Below are 16194 nucleotides of genomic sequence, written 5' to 3'. Positions count from 1 at the left end.
ACAATTAAGACAATTATAGCAATAATGTTTAATTATATTGTCATTTTCTTTACTAGACTCTTTGGCATAGATAGCTAACTGCTATAAAAATGTCACATGAATTGAGAACAACACTTGAAATGCATGAGAGTATTCGCGGAATGGACTGGATGGAGGAGCGTGGGTGAATGACAGAGAAAGCACTTCTGTCAAGCTGGTGGAGACACTATGTTACATTGTGTTACACTGAGCGACACAAGACGAGCTCCTCTCGGTATACATAACCCGGTACGGAGTGTACAGGAGGAATATGGATGCAGCTCTGGAATACCATCAAGCATGAGGTCAATCGAGGAAAAAAAAATTACCTGTTTCCAGACTTGATGGACACCCTGTATAAATAAATTCTTCGTGCAAGAAACTGTAGGGAAGGTGAACGTATAATACACGGCTGTAGTAGCCCAGAGTAAAATTTCTGTATCTCGTTACTATGGATGTTTTGTTCTCCTGCACCGCGATTGAAACATTGTATACAGCATTCTTTCCCGGGAATTCTTTCTTTCAGGAAATATTCACTGGTTGCCTACTATGTGGCAGAAACTCTTCCAGGTATTTGATACAAATGGTGAATAACCTTGAAGTGTTTAGAATCTAGCAAAAGGCTTCTAGAAATTTGATGTGTAGCACCTGTAAAGTTTGTTAAAACACAGATTCCTGGATCCTACCCCCAGAGATTCTTTTTGAGTAAGTTTGAAAATGAGGCCCAATCTGCACGTGTAGCAGGCAGCCAGAGCTTACGTGGCTGGTCTACAAACCGCCCTTGTGTTAGAGTCGACCAAAGCCGTACCATAACACATTTTGCATGGCAAGGTGATTCTGCTTCATTCATTCATTCTGGGCCTGCTTCTTCCTTCTACTCAGATTCTCCACTGTCCTATTGTTTCTACTACCTTTCCTTCCTTCACAATTGCCTCTGCGGTGTTTATTTTCATATCTCTGAATTCTAGGATGGTTTTTCAAAAACAAAACAAAACAAAACATTAGATCTCTTCTTAATAGTAATATCCTTTCACTGATAGTTTTTTTAAAACAGTGTCCTCCTTACTACATTTATAACCAAAAAGGAAAGGAAGTATATTATGAGAAAATGTTTGAGGATAAGTAATGCAAGCTAGAGTTCCAGAGAGAGCAAAATTTAGTCAGAAGAAGAATCCCTTTTCTTCCAAATACGTGAATCGAAGCAACCTTATTTCAGCAGTAAACAAGTTTAATGTTGTAAATTAGCAAAACTTGCAACCAAGATAATCTGACATATTGGTGTGCTTAATCATTTTTGTAATAGATGTTGTTTGGGCATGAAGTGGCATATTTGTAATGATAAAGTTAATCCAGTATTTTTCCCTTTCTCGAATCAATGTTACGTCCTTAAGATTTATCAATAACAGCAAAGCAGTAGGTTTTCTAATAACATGCACAATTTAATATTCCTTTCTTATGCATACATTAAAGAGACACACATTCTTACATAATATACCTAAGTAACTAGGATTCCTTTCCCGAGCTAGTCAATGATAGAACAAATACTAGAAACATTTTTCAATAAATATGTTATCTGTGTCTGTGTCTAGGGAAGAGGAGAAGAATGATAAAAGAAGGGAGGAGGGCAGCAGGAGGCATGGAGGAAAGAAAGAGGAGGGAACTGAAAAACAACACCATGGTTTGCATCCACAAAAAAAGCGAATCTCCATTCAGTAAGCCAGAATTAATTGTATGATCAATGCCCTTCTCTCATTTAAAATGCCTGATGACCCTTGCTTGTTACATACTCATGATAAATGTATTTTTTAAAGGTTTGGGCTCTTAATACAGAAAACATTTATTGAAAAAGTTATTTCTCTTGATACATGTATTTATCTTTTTAAAAAAAGATTTTATTTATTTATTTTGAGAGAGAGCGCGCGCGTACGCATGCGTGCAAGTGGGGAGAGGGTGTGGGGATGCACAGAGGCAGAGGGAGAGAAAGAATCTTAAGCTGACTCTATGCGGAGTACGGAGCCATCCAGAGGTGGGGCTCCATCTGGAACCTGAAACCACGAGCTGAGCCAAAACCAACTGTCTGATGGGGCGATTAATGGACTGTGCCACCCAGGCACCCCAATACATGTATTTATGAATCATTCGGAATGTATGGTCAATTGCTGTTAATGAAAGAGAAATAAAACGTGTAATTAATGGATTTTCAGGATACAAGTTAGTGAGTAAACTATTTGTAATGATGATTTTGCCTCCTGCATTTCTACTGAACAGATTACATAATGTATTCTGATTACCGTAATGAGTAGTGATGAGGGTTTTTAAAAATATTTATACCACAATGAATCTATCACAAATTTAAATTAGCACTGAGCAGGTTTTTGTAGTAGTGAAATACTAAAATATTTGTTTCTTTCTAAAGATTGCACATGCACACAAACATGCAATGTTTGAAATTGTCAGTTTCCTTCTTTTTTTCTTTTAGCGCGAACCCCTGAGTCTAAAGCTAATTGCTACTATTGCTTCACATTTACATAGCACTAAGAAAGGCAAGGAATTTACAAAGTCCTGGACAGTGACTTCAAATCTTCAAAACCTCAGTATGAATAAGTTAAGAAATGATAACCCATTGAATACCCCTTCATTATGCGTTTATTTTATGTGTCTTAAAAAACATCAAAATTGTTCATTCTCTGTACAGATGGAAAGGAAACTCCTAACCATGAAATGCAGTGGGAATTGAATGTAGCAGGGTATGGATGAACACATCTCAACTTCAACCATAAAACAAAATGCAGTAGCTCTTTCTGATGCCTGGGCCTCTCTCATCCCATTTGGCCAGGTATACAAGAAAATTAGTACCAAAGTTTAGTTTCTCACAGAATTTGTCATACAGAAGTGTTTCTGATTTATTTAGCACCTTGGCCTAGAGCACAATTCTCAAATTTTACTGTGCACCCATACCATTTGGGAATTTTGTTAAAATGCAGACTCTCTCATTCAGTAGTTTGAGGTGGGGCTAGGAATTCTGCATTTCTTTCTTTTTTAAAGATTTTATTTATTTATTTATTTATTTATTCATTCATTCATTCATTCATTCATTCATTCATTTATTTTAGAGAGAGCAAGAGAGAGCGTGTGTGAGCAGGGCTGGCTGGGGGTGAGGGGCAGAGGGAGAAGAAGAGAATCTCAAGCAGACATCACGCTGAGCCCTATGCAAGGATCCATCTCAAACTCCAAGGGCATCTGAGCCAGAGTCAAGAGTTGGACACTTAAGCGACTGAGCCACCCAGGCGCCCCAAAGAATTCTGCATTTCTAATAAACTTAAAGTAATGCTGACATTCTAGTTCTCCTAAGGGTGGGATGTAGATGAGAAATCCCTTGGGTCAGGCAATGCTCCACTACTAAATTGTGGAGACCACTTGAGGATTTCCAGAAACTTCCTAGGAACATATTAGTGTGGGATTTTCAGATGTGAGAATAAAACCTCTGAGATTTTATTTAAAATAATATTTCAATCTTTTTTCTACTCATGAAAAACAAATTTCCTATACTGCACACATACAACCATGCATGCTTATATACATGTATGTAAGCATATCTGTAGATAAAAGCAAACGGAAACAAAAGCTAACCAATTATGTAGAATTATATTCAAAACCAATGCTTACAGTATCTAGTCAACAACCTCTGTTCTATCACTTATAATTATGGTTCAAAACAATGGAAATATTTGAGGCAGGGAATTTTTGAAACCTGTTGATTGTAACTTACTATTAATTCTTTTCTTTTTACGAGTTGTAGATTCAATATATGAAAGCCTAAGCCATAATTACTTGAATAGAAGAAAAGGTTGTGACTCTACATATGATGGAAAAGGGAGGCCGAAGTGGATTCGGAGAGAGTAGCTACTTCCTATCCATGTTGTTCTGTCTTCTTCCCAGTTCTGAAAAGCTTTTATTTCTGGTAACAACCCATCTAGAAAAGACCTTCAGCATGTAGGCAAAGGAATAATGATTTTAGAATTTTCTTATGAATGGAGTGATGCCAGAAGCCATTACAACTGTAGTCAAGAAAAACATTAATTGTGTTATTTTGTTGGCCCATTTTCTGGCAATAGTTTTAATGCAACATGAAAAAGACGATCAACACTTAGGTCAAAAGACCAATTGAATAGCACGCAGTGACTTTGCCTTCAATCCTTAGTTATTGAGAACCTTTTGGGAAAGGGAAATGCATCAAGATATCTCATGGGTATTCCAAACTCAAATCCAAAATTAAATGAATTAATCCTATTATCTCTCACTATCCAACCCAGAGTTTTCATCTCTGGCCTAGGTCTCTGTTAATGACATTTTTATTTATACATTAAGCAATGCTAGAAATCAGGAATTTAACCCCTTTTCTTACCTTGAACAACCAATCTTCCTATTGGCTCTTTAAATGTATCTTTAATAAGTTTCTCTTTTCCATGTCTACTGTTCAACCACTTTCTTGGGTTCTCATCATCTTTCCTATGTATCTGCCCCACATTCTTCTAAATGGTTCCCTTTATTCAAGGTAAGTACAGTGCTTCTACCTATTTCAGCCATCAGCTCAGCCTCTTTCTTTAAATATATTTGACCAATATAGGAAAATAGAAAACTGATGAATTTGAGGATTGTCTCATTTCTCTCTTTCCTGTGTTGATAGTGCTATCAAGCAATTGCGATTGTCAAAGTACCACAGAAGGTAACAGGACAAAAGCATTGAGTCTAGGAATTCCCCAAACTCTGCAGACTCCTAATAATCAATAATTTGTTATTTCTCTTGGCATTCATTTTTAAAATGTCAAGAATATGTTATATGTAATTCAGTCCCACAGAGTAAAGAGCTTCCAATTACTATGGGTGTCTAGAATGCAGAGATGTTTACATGGTAGAATAGAATTTTTTAAGTCTTTAGTAACTAAGACCTTTAAGCAATGAAAAACATGGTCCATAACACTGGCATGATATTCACAGTTATCATTATTTCTTAATATGTATCTTCTAAATATTTAAAATCTGTCTCTACTCATTGCAGCACATAATGAAATAAAAATAATAGTATAAATAAAACATGGTATGGCTCAACACTGAAAGTTGCATTCTTCTCTGGTTCTACAATCTTAGGCTAGAGATCGTTCCATGGGTCACTCTGGAGGTATAAACACTGTAGTTCATTCCTCAGGAAACTATCTTTTGTGTAGTGATCATTGGATTATAATTCCCTTTGTCAGTAAGCATACTCAACTAAGAAATGCTGCCTCACAACTTTTCAAAGAATTGGTGCCGTTGAGGTGGCCAGAAGTATACCATCTGGGGTTATTCTGGACGAAGGCCATACCTGCAGCTCTGAATTGATGTGTCATTTTCATTTTCCACCAAGGTTAAGGCTTGGATGCCATAGGCTGTTTATGAGAAGATGTGATGCTAACTAACTTATATCCACATTCCTTTAGTCAAATAATAACTCGGTGTTTCAAAAATGGTGCATTTGTGAAAATATGTTGACTTTCTATAATGAATATATTTTGGAAAAACAGTAATTACTGACACTTTCCTGGGTTAGGATGGAAACATTTTCAAGAAACATTGAAAATAATCTTTAACTTTCCCAGCAGAATTTCTCCAGAGAAGAGAAGACCTGTGTCATTTATCAAATAGTGACCATATCAAACCCCTAGATTGACAGAAAGGCTCAGAAACCTATCATTTGACTCAGCAGGAAATAGCAAGGCTTAACTCTAGAAGCTGGGGATGGTGAGTTCTGAGTTTGCTCCCAAAACTACCTATACAGAACCAAATTGAAGATTCCCTATGTCCCACACTATATCCTCAAAAAACCTGAGCTCCTGAATTATGTACACTAGACCTACTATTCCATTTTCACCATCATCTGATACTGATTTCCAGTTTGTAAAAACCAAGAAAAATTATATGTATTTTATTTTTTTGTTGTTGAAGTATAATTCACATAGAGTGTCATTAGCTTAAGGTATACAGTATAATTATTATAATGATAAATATATGTATTTTTAATTGGCATCCTTGAACTTCCAACACATGGTTGTAAAAAAATCAACATGGGGCACCTGGGTGGCTCAGTTGATTAAGTGTCTGCCTTCAGCTCAGGTCATGATCCCAGGGTCCTGGGATCAAGCCCCATGTCGCGTTCCCTGCTCATTGGAGAGCCTGCTTCACCCTCTCCCTCTGCCGCTCCCCCTGCTTGTATTCTTTCTATATATACCAAATAAATAGTAAAATATTTTAAAAAAGAAAAAAATCAACATGAAAAGTAGCAACAAGCAGTAATAGGTAACAAGGGAAAATTGGAATTGGGAAACAATACAATTTATAATATAAGAGTAATTGCAGGGATGCTTTGATTTGGTATTGTAAAGCCATATTATTTTGTATAAATATTTTTATAATCTACTGGGTGGTTTGAATAGCCAAGCCAAAAATATTTATATACAAATGAATCAGAGGTCAGCTGAAAATTAACTTGGAAAAGACCATAAAATCAAACAAAGTGTGCATAATGCAATGTGTATAATTTATTTGTATAATGTATTTATTTATTTTGGAGCATTGAATTATACATGAAATGAACCCCCCCCCCCCATGTTAGTGAGAGCATCAAAGGTTCCTGAATGTGTGCCACGGTGTCTGAGGTAGAAACATGACCTGGTTCTAAAAGTGTTTTCAAGTTAGTTCTAATCATAGTTTCTAGATGTGATTCAACAGAGTAAAAATTCTGAGTCAGGGCTAGAGTCATACACAGGGGTAAAATAAAAATGTCACAGAACAAGAAAATATATTCAAGTTTCCCAAGAGGAAAAAAAAATAGCCTCACCTGGGGAAAGGGCTGACTGCTCTAAAGAAATGTTACATAACACAGTATCCAGGGAAGGACTAGCATAGATGATTTATGGAGCCTGGGGGAGATACAAAGTCCACCGGAACATAAATAGATGAGCAGGTGGGAAAGAGTCCCGAATATGAAAATAGATGAGGGCGAATGGGAGAATGCCTTTCATTATGTATCACCGGTTATAATTTAATGGAAATCCAATACAGAATCTTCTTTAGATAGAACAGTAGAATTTAAAAACAGAACCGAAGACAAATAGAAAATAACTATTCATGTTAGGAGGAAAAAGACTCCCAAGAAGGCATTGCTAGTGAAGAGCTTCAGATTTTATTTCATGGTCATTAGTATATAAATATCTGCAATTAGAGGAAGAGACAGGTAAGTCAATAGCAAGATGTCATGTTTAATTTAGAGTTTTGACACTACATAGCCTTACTCTAAGTGTGGGCTGCTTTCCAGGGAATAGTTTTAGTTCTGCAAATACAATGCTTCTGTATTTGGTGTAATATGTGACAATTTTTCAAAAATAAAGAAACACTACTGCTACCACTGAAAGGCTTAGGATAGAATGATTTCACTTGTCTTTTTAAGTAGGTAAATAAATAGCACTCACACATGCTTCAAATGATAAACATTATTGTATTTGGGAATTACGAAAGGGTCTCCTGGAGAATCTGACTAGTAGATTCATATAGAGTATGTGCCTTGGCTAATTAATGAATGTGCTCATGTAACATGAAGGACCATGAGTTACTCTAAGGGAACGGACGTTTCCAAAATGTTCTAAATTCTCCTAATGGCTTCAATATACTTTATTTTTTATTTCTTACACTGATTCTTCAGGGCGATTTAAAATGACAATCAGGGGGCGCCTGGGTGGCACAGCGGTTAAGCGTCTGCCTTCGGCTCAGGGCGTGATCCCGGCGTTATGGGATCGAGCACCACATCAGGCTCCTCCACTATGAGCCTGCTTCTTCCTCTCCCACTCACCCTGCTTGTGTTCCCTCTCTCGCTGGCTGTCTCTCTCTGTCAAATAAATAAATAAAATCTTTAAAAAAAAAATAAAATGACAAACAGACTCTTAGAAACTATTTTTTCTACATTTCTATAAGCCCACATGCCTCTTCTAACAATACTCTTTTAACAATTAGACTGTTATAACAGAAAGGGTGCCAGTATCCAGTTAAATTGAATTCAATGATAATATTCCATTGTTCTGGAGGCAAAACTGCTTGACATACAGTCAAGTGAAATTGCTCAATTGTACCTGAGGAAGAAACTGATCAATAATATTATATTAGTGCTGATACAGTGATTTCTTCTTTAAAGATGTATAACAGATGTACATTGCTAAAAATTGTCACTACTCTTAATGTATTTTAGTTCTGTAGCTTTTTTAAAAAATGATTTTATTTATTTGAGAGAGAGAGGGAGAGAGCTAGCACAAGCAGAGAGAGGGGCAGAGAGAGAGGGAGAAGCAGACTCCTTACTGAGTCAGGAGCCAGAGAAAGGGCTCAATGGGGCTCGATCCCCAGGACCTGGAGATCACAACCTGAGCCGATGTCAGATGCTCAACCAACTGAGCCACCCAGTCACCCCAGTTCTGTAGCTTTTATTTTATTTTTTAATGATTTTATTTATTTATATTAGAGAGAGACAGAGGCAAAGATAGCAACAGAGGGCAGGAGTGAGAAGAGTGGGGAGGAGAGGGAGAAGCAGACTCCCCGCTGAGCAGGGAGCCCGATGCCGGCTCCATCCCAGGACCCTGGGATCATGATCCGAGCCAAAGGCAGATGCCCAACTGACTGAGCCACCCAGGCGCCCCTCTGTCACTTTTTGAAAAGAGACAGATCTGGAGGTCAGGAGGGCTCATTCCTGTCCACTCCTCACACACTCTCACACTTTTTTCTAACTTAGTAGAAAGTTCGCTCTGGTCTCAGCTCAGTAGCCCAGACTGATTCTAGCTGCTGATTCTAGAGGCGGCTCTTTGTCAAAAGTCTCCCTCCTCTACTGGTGAGCTTCTATTGTTGCTTAGTCACACAGAAGTTTCTCATCCACTGTCCCCATAAATATGGTGAGAATTATGGGGAAGGATTCCTTTTAACCAAAAAGTTGACTTTAAGGCACAGTCCACCTGTGTCTGGAATAAGCTGTGCAAGATGTAAGTTTGGTTAATTAGGTGCTTCATTACCTTCCTGCTAGTAAAATTTTTCCCAGTAAATCTTACTTTTTATCTGCACCTATGGCTTTACCATAAACTAAGTGGCTTAAACAACAAATATTTATTTCTCACAGTTCTGGAGGCTGGGAAGTCCAAGATAAAGGCATTATTAACAAAGTCATTGTCTGGTGAGAAACCTGCTTCCAGGTTCATAGACAGCCATTTTCCTGCTGTACCGTCACATGGAAAAATGAGAGAGCTCTCTGGGGTTCTTTTGTAAGGGCACTAATCCCATTCATGAGGGCTTCATCCTCATCTCCTCGTCACCCCCCAAAGACCCCTGATACCATCATATTAGAGGTTAGGATTTCAACACAAGAAATTTGGGAGAACACAAAAATTTAGTCCGTAACACATGTGTATCTGTAACTACTGTATAAGATGGGTATTGACCCTAAAAAGATACACTCCAGTTGTATCAATCTGTTGGATTTTAAAATGGTGTCTATCCAACCTCCACATACCACACCATAGTGGAAAACATCCCTTCTAGGGGCAGTGATAGGTTATAGGGAGTGTTGGTGACAAAGTTCTGCAAGTATCCAAGTGGGTAGGATAGCTATGAAGTGCCCCATCTCAGCATCTTTTGAAAAGGCCACTGAGAAAATCATTCCAAACTCTCTAGAGAGCAGCATAGGTGTGATGGCTGCTCGCCCCAGAGCAAGTATGGCAGCAATAGGATGTACTAACCTAGATTCCATTAAAACTTCAGAAAAGTTTGCTCCAGCCCCTAGGGGTGATAAAACAGCAGCAGAACAGTCTGTCAGTCACCAAAACCCCCAAACAAGAGGCAATTTGCAAGAGCATAAGAAATGTAAAGCAAACAATGTCCCTAAAACATGCAGATCATTAAAAGAAAGGTTGTATTTGCTACCAAAGGAAAACCCTGCATTGTCAGACTAGTAGCAGAGAAAAAGAGGGCAATTTAGAGCTCAGAAAAAATCCTGCACGAATACATGCACTTTATGGCTGGTGGTTGGGGGAAATGATAAGATCAAAGGGACCAGCAGAGCTCACAGATCTGAGCATTCAATGCACAACCAAGCAGATGACCTGATGCAAAAATTCGGAATGGACTTGGCTGCTCCTGTGGAGCAAAAAGGAAATAAGTCGACCCCTGGACTTTGGAGAATTAGCAGGATAAATGAGGCAGAGATAAGAACCAGATCAGGGAATTCTGTTCTTCCTTTCGGGGGAGGGCAGATGCTCAAAATATTCCTGAACTAGCTAGATGTTAGGAATGACATGGCTCTTAGTTTACTGTATCTGGATTATCCTTGTTTTATTTTTTAAGCTAAGATGGCATCAATGTGTTCCTTGGCTATAAATATTATAGGGTCTGTTTTTGGCTGCTATGAAAGTTGGAAAATGTATGAAACCAAGTGGTTTGTACTCATAAAGCTTGCTAATATTGACAGTTATGATAATGTTTCATTCCAGAAGAAGAAAATGTAATGGTCTCATTATGGGTTGAATTGTGTCCCACACAAATTCATATGCTGAAGTTCTTTTTTTTTTTTTAAAGATTTTATTTATTTTATTTTATTTTTTTAAAGATTTTATTTATTTATTTGACAGAGACAGAGACAGCCAGTGAGAGAGGGAACACAAGCAGGGGGAGTGGGAGAGGAAGAAGCAGGCTCCCAGCAGAGGAGCCTGATGTGGGGCTCGATCCCATAACGCCGGGATCACACCCTGAGCCGAAGGCAGACGCTTAACCGCTGTGCCACCCAGGCGCCCCTTATTTATTTATTTTGACAGAGAGAGACAGCCAGCGAGAAAGGGAACACAAGCAGGGGGAGTGGGAGAGGAAGAAGCAGGCTCCCAGCGGAGGAGCCCGATGTGGGACTCGATCCTGGAACGCCTGAGCCGACGGCAGCCGCCTAACGACTGCACTACCCAGGCGCCCCTATATGTTGAAGTTCTAACCCCCAGCACCTCAGAATGGAATCGTAACTTGCAGATGGAGTCTTTTAGAGGTAATCAAGTCACAATGAGATAATTAGGGAGAGCCAAATGCAATATGACTGGTGTAATTGTAAAAGGGGGAAATTTGGACATAGGCACACAGGGGGGACACCATGTGAAGATGAATGTATAATGTTTCTGCAAGTCAGGGGCCATCAAAGATTGCCAGCACATCACCAGAAGCTAGAGGAGAGGCATGAGAGCTATTCTTCCTCATGACCTTCAAAAGAAAACAACCCTGCCAACACCTGGGTCTTGCACTTCTAGCTTCTAGAACTGAAAGAAGATAAATGTTTGCTGTTTCCCCATCCAGTGTGGTATTTTGGTGTGACGGCCCTAGTACCTAATGCAGGTCTTCACACACAAAATTCAGTAGAGGAGAAAGTTCTGGGCAATGCTGTCTCCAGCTTCGGAGGCCAGTCTGGCCAGAGGAAGTCCTACTGAGGACTAACAAGGCTCCAACAGGAAAGTGGCCACTGTTGTTCCTTTACAACTGTGAATCAGAACAATGTCACAGTAATGACTGGAGCTTTCTATGTGGCCGGACGTTGCTGATGCTTTCTCTTATATTACTGACTACGTGAAAGAAACCATCTAACAAGGCCTGTTATATAACTTTAGTTTCCTCAACTCATCCCGTGATATATCACCAAAATAATAGATCAACCTAAGTACAATATAAAGTGCTGGTGAATGTGCAGGCAATCTGTTGCAGCGAGATCTACTCTTGGGAAGATACTGATGCTTTTTTCTCATATAAACATAAAAAGAAGTAAGTGTAGGTACTTCTTCAGCTGCTCCCACAAAATCCAATTTTACTGTCATAAGCATTCAGTTCTGAATATTTCATAATTTCTTTTGTATTTTTTTTTCTTAGTCTATGAGTTAATTTGAGGTCTATCACTCAATTTAAATCCTGTCAGTATTTTCTAGATACCTCATTGTTACTGTTTGCTTATTTCATCCAGGGTAATAAGCCAACATACTCTGTAGGACTTCTATCATTTGGAAATTTGTTGAAGGAGGACTTTATAAATGTCAGTTAGGGTCAATGGATTGATAGGGTGCAGATTTTTTATAGTTTGTGCTGTAATTGTATTTTCTCCATCTTCTCATTTTCTACTCACTCATGTCCCTATGTTTGAAATGCATCTTTTATAATTAGCATTTAATTTCACTTATCTCAAAATGTCTTTTTTTTCACCTTCATTTCGAAGTGTATATTCAAAGGCTAGAGAATTCTACATTGATAGTTTTTGTTTTTATTTTTTATTTTTATTTTTTTTTCTCTTTCAGCACTTTAAAGTTTCTGTCTATTGTTTCTAAATCAGCTAGTACTCTTTGTTTTGGATCTTCTCTATGTGATATCTTTTTACCTTGGGTTATTTTTGAGATTTCTTTTAATCTATAGTTTTTAGCAGTGGGAGCAAAGTGTGATTTGGTATGATTTTCTTTTCAATTAATCTATTTTGTGTTTTCTGAGCTCCCTAGATCCATGGAATGCTTCTGAGCAATTACTGCCTCCTTGTTACTGGGCCCTACTTGATAGAAGTCATCTCACTGAAAGAAAAGTCATGACTCGAACATTCATATCCTGCAATAGGTCTTTTAGAAATACATTTCCATAAAGTGAGGCAAATTTCTCACAGTTCCATTGTGAAATGGAAATTATAACTCCAATGAAGGGCAAAACTGGTCTCAAGACTATAAACAGCTATTTCCAATTAGACACTGGGAAGACCTTTGTACTATAAGGATAATTTTTAAAAATTGACTCAAGTACATACTGCTTACAATATGTGACACCTGAACTGATAGCATGGTTAATTAATGAAACAGCCTACCTCTAAAGATGTGATAAAACCAATAGAATACTATTACTATTCACCTAATGATGTTAAATTGTTGATACCACAGACTATTAAGTGCATTTTCTTCTAATACTCTTCCTAAAGTTAGGGTAGAATTATTCAACATTGGCACTATTGACGTTTTGGGTCAGATCATTGTTTATGGGCGTTGTAGTATGATTAGTAACATCTCTAGCTCTAGGTACCAGGTACCAACAGTATTCCCTTCCACTGTCAGTTGTGACAATTAAAAATGTCTCCAGACATTGCCACACATTTCCTGCAGGCAAAATAACCTCCAGTTGAGAACCACTGCTATGGAGCATACCTCCCTTACAGTAAATCTTCATTCGGATTCTTTTGGAGAGGAGAGGGTAGAGGTGTTACTAATGGCCTTCTGCGTTGGAATATTGGTCTATTCAGGACTGAGTAGTTAAAGGGTTGCTACCCTCTGGAAACACATATAACAATTTATTCATAAATTTGATCTTCATATAACACTTATAAATGCCTGTTTGAGTGACACATGCAGAGAAAGCCATCTGGATTTACAAAGCCAATTAACTCTATTAGTCATCATCTATTCTACAGCCCGCTAAGTCCATGTTGGAAGGCATCATAATAATGGAATCACCAAAAACAATGAGAATGGCCAGTTAGAAATTTTTCTCACTTATGTAATTGTCACTGGGCCATCCTTTTCAATGATAACTCTACAGGACCAGCTGGTCCCATTCTAGTCAGTAATGTAAAGTGACATAGGAACATACACACCTAGCTGACTTTCCATGCATCCCAGAGCCAGGGAGAAAAGGACTGTGAGAGGAAACGGTTAAGTGCTAAAGGGATCCGTATACTGTATAGTGCCTTTTTTAACCTCGGCAGATCGATAGATAACATTGCTCAGATGAGGGACACAGACTTCACTGCAGGTGGTCGCACAGCCACTGTACTCTGCCTCCAGATGTTATTCATGGTGACTAAAAGATAACTATTGGGTTTCCATGGAACTTATCACTCCAGAAAAGGGAATAGGAACAATCCATCTTACCCATGAGAACGCATGGCATTCAATCTTAGAAAGTGTTAGGAGACCAGGGGGAGGTGGTAAATCTCTCTCTCCTTCTCTAACAGATAGGGACAAAAAGCTCCAATCAACCTCCGATGATTTTCCCAGGCAGTAGCTCATAAAGAAACTTCCTCACAACGTTGGATATGTCACTTGCATTTGATCCAGTTATACGAGGCTTTATTTGTTCTCATATCCCAGAAACTGTCTCAATTATCTCTATGACCTGAAGTGACAACAAAGATAAAGGGGGAAATGAAATAGTTCCATAAGCATTGAGAGCTACACTAGGGAGGGGTGGATCTGGAGTATCTTGGAGGCTAATTTCCTTCCCTCTTTTGGTGGATCGGTAAAGAGCTGACTCAGTAGGTTTGAGCTGGCACGACACAAGAATGGGTTAATACCAGGAACTGCTGCTGGACATTTCTTCTTTCTATCAGGCCTCCTTTTCAACCAGAAAACTTCTATTTTTTACATGTTTATACAACTGTTTCCTATCAGTTGACCCAAAAATATGTAATTAATGTAGGGAGACATCTCTACTGAAAAGTTGGCCATGGTGGATACAGTCCATCTATCCTAAGACTAAACTTTGGGCTCAGGGTTAAACTTTTGAGATTATGATGTTCTTCTACTTAAACTTCAGGCATGTAAATATTTTCCCAATAAAGATTTTCTATACCCACACTATGTGTAACTAGTGGTGTCTGTCTGTAACCCTTTGGTATCATAATTTTGTTCTAGAAATCCTATAGTGCTCATAAATATTATAAATTTATATATTAAAAAGAAATATTTAATATGCTAACATTAGTTTAACTAGTGTTGGAACTCTCTAAAATAACATTAATACATTCAATCATACTTTAAAATCCTTTGTATAACTACACGTAAAGTAGTGAAAATATATTTCATGACATTTCAATGAAATCTCAAAATGCTCATGGACTTTAATACTAGCATTATCATCAAATGCTTTTTTTCTGTAGAGAAAAAGTCAAATTGATTTGATAATATATTCTTGATAATTAAGATTATGCACAGTAAAAAACAAAAAACCCAAAATGTCACCCAATCTTGACTTGAAATTCAAATTCAGATTATTTTTTTCTCCCAAAATTGTTTCTGACACTAATGTAATTCTAGTATATTTTGTGACCAAACCATTTTAAAGTTTTTTTTTTCCTTAATAAGCAAAGTATTGGTGATGGAATGTAATGAGTTTCAATAAAATTTCCATATATAGCCTGGTCTGGGACAGGCCCACTAAGGGACCCCAGCCTCTCTTCCCATGGGGCTGTGTTTTCCCTAAACTGGGGAGTCTGCACCCCCCAGGCCAGACATGGAAGAAAAAAGAGCAAAGCTTGCAGAGGCTGCAGATAGAAGACAGAAGGAGGCTGTATCTTGGGACATTTCGGATGGTTGATCTGTGGAAGTAGAGAAAGAAAAAGAAAAAAAAAATAGAAAAGCAAATTGCTGCATCGGGGCCCCCACCGGAAGGTTAGGTGGACAGTTTCTTAAGCATAACATGGGTGGAAAAGTTTACTGCCGGTAACTAATATCTGCTTTCAAGTGGATGTTTTCAGCTTAATATCTTCTCTTTGAATAAATGAAGATTCAGACTTTGTAATTTTAGTGCCATTAAATTCAGTCAGTGCTTTTTCAATATTGATATATTGAAAATGCTTTCGGTTTCCAAATGTAGGAAATGGACAGACCTTTTGTTAAGTACTCATTTTCCTGCATTTGCTCTTCTGCAAGTAGTGGGTGAAATGCCAATTTTTAGTAGTTAAAACATGGACCCAAACAGTGAATGTATATAGATTGCATGTAAAAAGTCTGCATACATCTCAAACCTTAAAGTTTGCCATTGTATTTTGACTCCTTTATAAAATCACCTAGCTATCTGTATTTTTCTGCTTAGCCTTTTTATCTGTATTTTTCTGCTTATCTCTTTTTATTTCATTATCTATGAAGGCTTTTGCTTAAACCTATGGACTTCATGCATTTAAACTTCTCATCAGGGAAAATCTTGAAAAATCATTTGAAGAGTTTTCATATGAAAGAACATTGTAAATTTTTATAACTTAGTAAGTAATGAATATTTGTAGAAAATGTCAGATTTCTCCTAATTTATTTTCTATTTCTGTGGCTTATAAAATTAACAGTGTTTCAC

At 37.8% G+C, this 16194-nt stretch overlaps 1 pseudogene; it reads left to right on the top strand.

The window, feature by feature from the left end:
* The first annotated feature begins 15309 nt into the window (after positions 1 to 15309).
* Positions 15310 to 15539, top strand: LOC123802637 (small VCP/p97-interacting protein pseudogene; annotated as a pseudogene).
* Positions 15540 to 16194: the final 655 nt, after the last annotated feature.

Source organism: Ursus americanus, chromosome 20 (assembly GCF_024610735.1).
Source record: "Ursus americanus isolate L20-20 chromosome 20, mUrsAme1.1.p, whole genome shotgun sequence".
Taxonomy (NCBI): Eukaryota; Metazoa; Chordata; class Mammalia; order Carnivora; family Ursidae; genus Ursus; species Ursus americanus.
This window is presented reverse-complemented; position numbering and strand designations above follow the sequence as displayed.